Source organism: Crocodylus porosus, unplaced genomic scaffold (assembly GCF_001723895.1).
Source record: "Crocodylus porosus isolate Cpor-Errol unplaced genomic scaffold, CroPor_comp1, whole genome shotgun sequence".
Taxonomy (NCBI): Eukaryota; Metazoa; Chordata; order Crocodylia; family Crocodylidae; genus Crocodylus; species Crocodylus porosus.
The window spans coordinates 105,468,822-105,479,264 of record NW_017728906.1 but is presented as its reverse complement, the minus strand read 5'-3'; the positions used below and the strand labels follow the sequence as shown (position 1 = coordinate 105,479,264).

Below are 10,443 nucleotides of genomic sequence, written 5' to 3'. Positions count from 1 at the left end.
GCGCGCGCTGCTGCTGCGCCCGGGTCCGCTCGCGCTGCTGGGCTGCCGCGGGTCCCTGGCGGCGGGGGCACGGGGCGCTCTGGGCCCGCTCGCACGTCGCAGCGGGAGGCTGAGCCCTGTGTGGCTACAGCAGCTCCCCTGTGCCGTCCCCGGCCCTCACCGCAGGGCTTTCCCCGGCTTGTCCCTGCAGACCCGGCCATGCCCGAGTGCTGGAAGGAAAGCGGGTGCAGCGGGAGCCTGGCCCGGGACTGCCGTGGAGCTGCGGTGCTCCAAGGCGACCTGCTGCAAAGCCCGCAGGGGGCAGCTACTGCCAGCTCCTTCTCCAACCAGTTGGAGCCAATTCATTTTTTTGTATTTATTTTTTTAAGCCTTTGGAGAGTAGGGAGCCAGGGGGCAAGGTGCCTGTGTGCCACTGCAGTCAGATGTGGTGCTAGCACACAAGAATACATCATTCTTGAAGTTGTAGGGCTGCGGGCGGTGTGCTGGGTGAGGGCAGCGAACCAGGGTCTGACCCAGGGCATGGGGTGGAACAGAAGAGCTGCCATTGACTGGGTCAGACCAGAGCTCTGTCTTGCCCGGTCTCCTGTGTCACACTGTTGGGCTCACTGGAGGGCCCCTGGACACTGGCCAGTGTGCTCTGTTCAGTGCCGCCTTCTGATACCCCAGTTCATAACCTATAATCTCACTCCCATTCCTCTTTTCTTTATGGTTCTCCCAAGCAATCAAGTGATGTGTCCTTAGTGGCCTCCCTTAGTAAGGAAGGCTTATAGTTCCCATGATGGGCAATAGCCCATGATCTCATCAAGGCTCATCAGAGAGGCCTGTGTGACCACTGGGCTCATTTGAGGGCCAGTGGGTGCTGTCCATTGTGCTGTGCTCAGTGTGCCCCCTTGGCACGCTTGTTTTGAACCTGTGACCACTCTCATCCCTGTTTTTTTTTTATTACTTGTCCCACAGAATGTGTTGGCACTTTCTCCTATAGCCTTCCTGCCTCGGGGGGCTAATAAGAGGCTTGGTGGGCCATGCCCATGTTCTTAAGGATGACTAATAGGCCTGCGTCACATCATTGGACTTACTTGCCAGCCAGTAGGCAGTGTCCGGTGTGCTCTATTCAGTATCTCCCCTTGGCACCCTTGTTATGAGCCTTTGACCAGCACTCCTGTCCCTTTTTCATTGTTATTTGTCCCTAGCATCAGTTGTTACGTTTTCTACAGCCTCCCTGCCTGAGGTAAGCTAATAAGTTGCTTGGTGGGCTTAGGCCCACGTCCCTCAAGGTGACAGATAGGCCTGTGTCACACTGTTGGACTTGTTTGAAGGCCAGTGGGTGCTGTCCAGTGTACTCTGTTTGGTGTCGCCTCTTGGCATCCTGTTTATTACCCATTGACCTCCAGTTTTCATTATTATTTGTTCCAAGTAATCTATAACATGTCACTAGTGGCCTGCAGTACTAAAGTGGGCTTATAGTTTTCCTGGTGAGCTTGTGCCCGTGACTTTGTTTGATGTGTTAAAAGTCCTGCCTCATACCACTGGATGCATTCGAGGGCCAGTGGGCGCTGTCTGATGTGCTCTGCTCGGTGTCCCCCTTGGCACGCTAATTATTAACCTTTGACTATCACTCCCATCCCTGTTGTTATCATTTTTCCCAAGCAATCAGTTGGTGTGTTCTCAGTAGCCTCCCTGTTTAAGGAAGGCTAATAGTTAATTTGGTGGGCCTAGACCCACAATCCTATAAGGTAGAGGTTTCCACCCTTTGGGTCATGCTACCGTTTGGGGTTGTGTTGCACAGCACTCAGGTGCCCTGCGCCTGAGAGCAGAAAACAGCTTGGGAGAGACCCCTAGTGGCAAGAAGGGGGAGGCCCAGCTGCCAGTTACCAGGGCAGCCAAAGTAACAGGTGCTGGTTGCCAGGACAACTGCTGGGGAGCCAGCTGACAGGAAGGGGCAGGGCCTGGCCATATATAAGCCCAGCCAGGAGGCCAGGAGGGCAGTTCCCTGCTGGTGACCAAAGGGGGAGGAGCTCTGCCAGTGCAGACAGAGTGGAGAACCCTGACTGTGTGAGCATCCCCTAGTTGCTGCTGGGGTTGGAGTGTTTTCTTGGTAGAGATTGAATGTTGTTTGGCAGGACGGTTTAGCTTTTTATGTTATAGCCCAGGGGCCTTGTGTTTTTGTGTTTGCTGTTTTAACCAGAGGACTGGGTGAGGCTGTTAGGGGTTGGAGAAGGCCTCATAGGGGCTCCATGGTAGCATAGGGATCCTGATGCCAGAGAGGGCGCAGCATTTTGGGGTGCATTGACCCCAGCCCCAGAGCAAAGGGGGCAGTGAGCAGCCCCAGAGAGAGAGGGCCATAAGGAGCAAGATACCCCAGAGCAAAGGGGCAGCAAGAAGCCCCAGAGAGAGGGCCGTGAGGAGCGAGACACCCCAGAGCAAGGGGGGCAGTGAGAAGCCCTTGAAAGGGGGCCACGAGGAGTGAGAAGCCCCAGGGTGAGGGGGCAGCAGAGCGCCAGGAAAGCATGGGATGAGACAGGATAGTGGAAGCCTAGGGAAGTCAAAGAGAGGGCCAAATTACAGCAGGGCCCAGGTCAAAACCACGTCAGTACCATCTGCGAGGCTTAGGCTGTGGTGCAAGGGAGGAAAAGGAGCTGCAGATAGTGCCCCCTGGCACCGGGGCAAAAAGGCAATGGGCAGCCTCCTGCTAATTACATCTATTGATTAACTAAGATCAAGGCGTGGCAGGATAGTAGGCAGGCGGTTGGCCCATAACAGGAGGGTGGAGCCACTGATAGAAAGGCTCTAGTAGAAGTACTTCTGTCACAGATTGTAATGATAAAAAAAAAAATAAAAAAATGGGGTTGCAAGATGCTTGACGGTGTCAACCGATTTATGGTGAATATGCTTCCTGTTTATAAATATGCAACTCTCGCACATGTATTAGTTCATGCACTACAGGCACTTGTATGTTTCGGGAAGCTAAAATCAGTATGTTGATACTGGCTGGCTGAAGTACGTTTTACACAACAAATCTAGTATCAATGCTTTTCTCTGAAAAGTTTCTGCTTCAAGTTCTAGCAGTAAAACTAATGACAAGAAAGAGAGAGAGAAACAAAAGGAGTGCACGGCACAAAACCAGAAATTTGATGAATCCTTCCTTGTTAATCTTGTCTGCATCATTTTGTAGTTGCAAACTATTTCGGACATTTAAATGGGTTCACGCAGACCTATTTTTTGCCTTATGGCAGGGCTTCCCAGCCTTGCTGAGGAAAAGGCTGGGAAGCCCTGCTGTAAGGCAAAAAATAGGTCTGTCTCTCACTGTTGGACTTGTTCAAGAGCCATTGGGCACTGTCCAGTGTGCTCTGCTTGGTATCCCCCCTTCATGCACTCGTTTTTAACTTGTAACCTTCACTCACATCCCTGATTTGTCCCTTTGTTGTCCCAAGCAATTACTGATGTGCCCCTTGTGGTCGCACCTCATCCAGGGTGGGGGAGGGGGTGTTATGTCTCTACTTTGGGGCTCTGGACCATGTTTAGCGCATTGAAAGGCCTGTGTCACACCATGGCAGAGTGCATGCCAAAAGGGAGAGTGAACTGGGTGTGACCAGGGTGCTTTTCCACTGTTCCTCTCTCACTTGGAGCCTCCAGCATTTACGTTTAGGAAGTTCTGATTCAGAGGCTGTACCCCTAACTCCCATGCTCAACAGCTACTGCTACCCCTTTCCTCCAACAACTTGTTCAGTCCCTTCTTGAATCCAGCTTCCTCAGCATCTGGTGGCAATGAGTCCCACAGTCTTTTCACGCTGTGTGAAAAAGAAAATACCTGTTTTCTCATGAGCTGCAGGATGCTCCCCTGTTGGGGAAGATCTAAGTTTCATGCAATTTCTTCAGGATTAAAGATTTTAATTAGAGTCGAAGCTGCTGGCTGTTACACTTACAAAGATAACCTTGCAAATGCATGCAAGTGTTTTCATGCAGTGGCTGCCAGTAAAGGCTTTGTTTATGTTCGTAATTCTTCCAGGGAGGGTGCAGGGCGGAAGGGCGATAATGACATTTTGATCAAGTTTCACAGCTACTATTGGGAATGCTCTGAGCCACAGTGAAGTGTCTCACTTGGCTACTGCTTGGGAGAGGTATCACTCTCAAAAGGGGAAATGGAAGAAATGTAAAAATAGAGGTGGGGAAGGAGTGGAATGCAGGACACTACTCCTTGGTACTGGAGGAAGACTGAGGTACAAAGATCTGTGCCATCAACAGACAGGTATGGGAAAAAGTCACACAGTCTGACATTCCTACCTTCTTAAAAACTGCTTGTGGCTTACGTCACGGTCAGAAAAGATGTCCGTCTACTGTTCTACAAGTATTCTTCTGCCGTGAGCTTGTTGACCCCTTGTGAGCTGCAGGATAGTTTTAGTCTTTACGTCCACGAAGTCAAGATGGCTAATTAGTTGGAGTTGTGAAGATGACATGCATCCTGCTGTGACTGATCTGAAATCACTTGATGCTTTGATGTAAGTCACCAAGTAGCCTGATGCATTGTACCACCCTACTCCCAGGGGCAGGGGGAGAAAGCAGAAGCTGGAGAAGGGAGCCCAGAGATCCCAGTGGCAGTAGTACCAGAAGCAACTGGGGTAGTGGAGTCCAAATGGGAGCCCAAGGACTGTGAAATGACTGGTTGCAGGCTGCATGCAGGCTGCCAGTTGGACAGCCCTACTTTACAAAGGCCACGTTAGATGATGGCAGACAACTTTATCTCCTATCTTCAGGTCTTTGCCGACCAGGAGTTTATGTAGTTATGGAAACAATAACAGCAAACCTGGGATAAACACCCAGATAGACAGTGGGTGTTCAAGGTCTCAGAGCAGTAATTACTATGGGTTCTTGTGATCTGCTGGTTTTTTTTCCTAGCTGCCATTATTCCCCTTTCTGGTCACTGTGATATGATTGCCTTGCTGAGAAGATGGGAAATGTGATATTCCTGTTGTTTAACTTTAAAAAAAACCCTTTAAACACACCTTCTTGGGCAGGTGTACAATGAAAACAGTGGGGACTTGGCATTGCTATGGTTCTTGTGAGGGTACTACTGCATTTACCTTGTTTGAACAAATATGTATTATTCATATAACCATTTGAAATTATACACAAAGCATGTCCCAAACAAAATCTCCTTTTAACTTCAACATTGCACACTTAAACATAGAAGAATTGTTCTGTTCAACTGTTTGAGAGACCATTACTTTCAAACACATGTGACAACTCTTTGCAAGGTCAGAAATCATGTGTTGGATCAAATACTCTGAGTCAAATAAACACCTATAGGTAAAAAAAACAAAACCCTTTGAAAACTCTGCTTGAGTTTGTCTGTAAAGGACCAAAGCAAGCATAACAGATTTCAGGTAATATGAGGCTTAGTGGATGAAAACTATTAGAGGAGTGTAAATGATTATGTTCATGTTAGATCCTGTTCAGAGACCAAGCATAGTTGGTTTAAAACTACTGCCTTTCAGATGAGAATATTTTATAGTGTTGAAGATGTGCATACCACTTTCATACCATGTTGCCCTTTTATCTTACTGCTGGAAACTGCCTCTTTCCCTTTTTCTCTAGGAATGCAAGTTTTTCGGCTACTTGAAAGCCAATATCAGTGTTGTTTTTCATAGATTGAACACTGGAGGGGGCTAAAGCAATGAGAACTGAAATTATTACAGGAAATTACAGTGTTCCTTTTTGTTTTGCTAATCAAGAAATAATTTGGTTCTTTGTTGAAACATTTAAATGAACCCAAATAGAATATAAATAGCATATTTTGTTCAGGATTTTTACAGTCATTATTTTGAGAGCATCAGTGAAGTATTATGAGTGCCTGAACAGACAGGGTATTCCTTTCCTGAACACTTAGTGCAGGATCATGGATTTCATGTTTGACACATTGTAAAAAAGCATGCTGTTTGCTGTTCTGGTCTGGGTTGAATTTTGTTAGAAAGCGTGACTTCCTGTTGACGAAAACCTTTTAAACTGGATAAATAGCTAGAGAGTGTTTATCAGAGTTTCCATATTACATCTGGTTATTTTGAGCCATTTAAAATAATATTATCACCCACCGGAAGTTGTAAAAGCTAGATAGTGGTTTATTTGGAACAAAATAGTTTTAAACAGTTGTGAATTCTGGTAATGCTGCCCTTGATCGGTTCACTGGAAAAACCAAAGTCAAAGCACCAAGGACTCTGAGTCTACTTGAAGATGTGGAGTTAGTTGTTCTTAATATATGTGACAAATCATATCCAAACTAAGTAGAATTTGATACAAATACACATTCCTCCAGCAGTGCCAACTTATTTTTCCTTTGGCAGTCTCTTCCTGTGACTGGCAGCTGAGTGACTCCGCCTCCTGTTTCCCTTCCCAAACATGTCCTTGGGTGTGATGCTGTGGAACAGACTCTACTTGCTTTCTTATTAGTCCGTTTCCATATTCTTTTCCTTTTATTTCCATTTGTCAGATGTAAAATTGCTTCATTCTTATTTTACTAGTTGTTTCTTTTGCCTTTTAAGTCAATCTCCCCTAGTGGATGCCTCTCCTCCTATCCCAAGGTCTTCCCTTTTCCAGCGCCCCATTCAACAGAAGACAGTGATGGGTGAGGAATAAGACCCTCCATACATCAGCGCTAGACTCTCCCTGGGATGCGTGTTCTTTGAAAACATTCCCAAAATTATGCGTTGATAAAGTCCAAACATAGAAATATCTTTCCAGTTCTAGGGGAGTACCTGACTTTCTTGCTTGTTTTGGAGGTAACGCCAATACTTGTTGAAAGTTTACACTCTTTTCTCAAGGTGAGTTATAATCGGGGATTATGGTCACTGACTAAAAAAAATCCCCAATTTTTGGATTAAAAAATGTAACCCAAAATCCACATTTTCCCATGATTAAAATGAAACACCACTTAGTAGTGTGTACACACGCATGCATATGTATATGTGTGTGTGCACGCGTGTGTGTGTGTGTGCCCGCACGCATGTGTGTGTGCGCCCGCCCATGCGCACGCATGCATACATACATACATATATATATGTGGTGTTTCATTTTAATCACAGGAAAATGTAGATTTTGGGTTGCTTTTTTAAATTTGAAAATAGGGGATTTTTTTATCGGAGAAAACCAGGATCCTTGGTTATAATAGCTCAAGAAAATGGGGGTCTTAAGGGAAAGTGCGTGTGTGGTGAGACAGGTAATAAGTGGAAGTGTTGCAGTTTCAGGTAGGCAGACAGTACACATCTCAGAGGAAGAAGTAGTCCAGCAGCCTGAAGACAGTTAGCCCCACTCAAGTGTATACATGGTTTTCCAGGTAGGATGAGTAGGCATTCTCTTCCTCTGTAGCCATGCTTGTGAGTAGTGCTTGGCATCATTTTGGCACTTGCCCTGCTCATTGAAAACTGCACAAGTTGTGATGCCAGAAATGTTTCACCTGTACAGTTTGTGTCCATATTTATCCTGAGTTCCTTTCCACCAGTGAAGTTTAGGATTAAGCTATGCATGACACTGTAGGCTGCTAGATGTATTTTGCAACGCACAAAGCCCCCTCTGGCTCCCATTAATTTCAACAGGAAACAATGGCACACTCCCTTTCTTACAAGGTGCTCAGCAGCTGGTGAAATTGAGCCTGTGTCTGTCCTGTTTCTCTACACTGGTTGCCTGTGAAGTGGTGAGATGATTTTTTTTTTTTTTTTTTTTTTAAGTCAGCTCTGAGGATTTTGAAGCCATAGGTGGAGAAGCCACGGGCAGGATTTGACCTCTTCTCTAACCCTCATCCTGGCAGGTAGATGCTTCTGGACATTAGCACCTTCTCTAGGTGTTTCATCATCCCACCTTGGACCAGTTCATAATGGAGTTTATCATTCTCTGCCCCCCAGGCTGTGGTGGGGTTTTCTTCTTGTCACTTATTGTGGCTTAGCCTTTCCTACTTATATAAGCAAGGTGTTCCTGGATTTAATTTATAAGGTGTGTGTTTAGTTTTAAGCTTTCACAACACCAGTGTAAGATTCCCTTCCCCACCTCGACCCTTTCTAAATTAAGTCATCTTGTTTGGAGTGTTAACATGTTAACATTCAGCATTTTAACTGTTAATCAGACTAGGTTTGAAGCGCTTGTCCGAGGCCCTGAGTACCTATCCCAAGGGGGTGGTGTCACTTAGTAAAATAATGATTAGAGACATACTCTTCCCACTTCTGTTTGTCAGGCTGTAAAGCACAGGAAGTTTGCAAAGCAATGCAAGAAATGGATGGAGAGGCTAACTTTGTTATCATTGAGCCAAATTTGAATTGGTTCTTTCTTGAATTTTTCCTTCCTCCTCCCCCTTTAATTTACTTTGCTTTATTTATTACCTTTAGAGTTCTCCAGCTCTAACATAGCTGGCATAAGTTTGTGTTGTCTGTTAACCTTGGATAGACTAAGTTCTGGTGATCTCTGCCTTCCCTTCTGCATCCCTGCAGGACTGGATATATCTGGATTAGTGAGCCTCCTTTCTTTTACACTGTTATTTTAATTAAATATAGCTAGAATTGGGAGCTCCACAATACTGAAAAGACAGTGGTGAAACTTTGAAGAATTTAGGATCCAGGATTGATCTCCAAATGTTAATGCACTCATTGCATTTAAACAGTTAATAGATACTTTTATATTGAGCTTTCAGGTGACCTAATTTCCCTTAGTACTGTACATTTAGCTTCATACATCTGCACCTAATTTGTAAAAAGGACTTAATGAGAAACTTCAAACAGTTTAAATGTCAATTACAAAGAAAGCGAGGTTTTAAAGTTCCAGTAATCTGTCCATATTGGTCATCGAAACATGATCCCAGGTGGATGTAATTCAAGACAGATGGCATTCCAGAGGCACAATTACAAAGAGCTTATATATTTTCAGCACTAACAAGCTGTCACGCTATGTTGTAGCTACACTTCCAGTACTGTATAACTACAATTACTGCTTTATCTGGTGTGGACTTGGTACTAAACTTTTAATTCCCACTCCTTAAACTGTCAGTAGGGTTTTTTGGGTAGATAATGGGGGGTGGGAAGAATATTTTGTAAGGATAAGTTAGATTTACTGATTGTTTGGGGGGGCGGGGCTCAACCTAGCATATGTTATTCACATAATAGAAACAAGTATTGGATATTTGTACAACAAATAGCTCATCACAGAATTACTTTAATTTCATTTCAGTAGCAATTTAATTTTAGTCATAGTGGTGTCTAGGAAATAGCTATGATGACTTGGTAAAATCTACAACGTCCTGGACATTTTTGTGACATTTCTGTCTGTGACTGTTTTAAATGAGAAACTATGAAATAAAGTTCCCAATGATTTGGCATATAAAAAGAACCAGAATTCAGAAGAATGGAAGCAGCACCGCTGAAGTCAATCAGGAATAACATGGCTAGTATATAAAATTCCAAACATCATTTTACATAGGGGGTTTTTTTTCACATGCTTGCAAATTACTAAATGAACTTACTTGGTACATAGTACATAGTGTAGAAAAACGATGTCCTTTAGGCCTGCTGAAAGAAACATGATTGTCTGTATAATTTTCTTTGTTCGCATAAGGCTTTTTTTATTTAACTTGACTGCAAGACTTCAAAGTGTTAATTCAAATATTATTACATTTGTTTATCTTTAAAGTTGCATAAAGCATTAGGGATGAGATTTAAGATTTTTTCCTGTTAAAATATTTTATTTATTACATGAAAGTTGCACAGACATACACAAACCTGGGAGATCTTTGTAAAGGGGCATTTCTACTGAAGAGCACACCTTTTCTGCTAATTCAGCTACTACTCAATTAAAAATAGAAATGGAGAAGGACGGACATGCTTCGTAGTTGAAATGTCAGAGTTAAGTAGCTGAATTTGCCTTTTAATTTAAACAAATCAACCCATATACTGTTGTAAAATGTTCTTAAATCTTATTTTCATACTCAGAAAAAGATACAAGATACATGGACAGTCTTCTGCCAGGGCTATCTGTACTTGAAATAAAGTATCAATTTGACCTACACTTAACTAGTTTTCCCTTTTTAAGTTGTGGCAAGTGAATGTTTTCTAGTAATTGTTTTTAGGGAAACAGACAAAACTTATTAGCACTGTATTTGGCATATCATGAATCATTAATTTTTATATATTCAGAAATCAGTTGTAGCATACAAAATCTTCTTTTATTTTTATTTTTTTAATCTGGGCTGCTTAGTTATGATCAGTTTAATATGTAGCATGTCAGTGGCAGAATAAATATATATTAGTGTGAAAAAGTGTCATTATGACTGTAGGAAAAAATTGCTTTTGGAGGCCATTGTTGTTTGGCTAAATTTTGTACACAGCCAACCGCACCTTGGCATGCATCCACAGATGCATCTCGAGCAGGTCCAAGGAGGTGATCCTCCCCCTCTATGCGGCACTGGTCAGGCCG

The 10,443-nt window shown here is 43.9% G+C and overlaps 1 protein-coding gene across 1 annotated transcript in view; it reads left to right on the top strand.

Annotated features, from left to right (window-relative positions):
* Window positions 1-10,443, top strand: part of CLYBL (citrate lyase beta like) — a 273,137-nt gene that overhangs the window by 195 nt on the left and 262,499 nt on the right. The window lies entirely within an intron of this gene.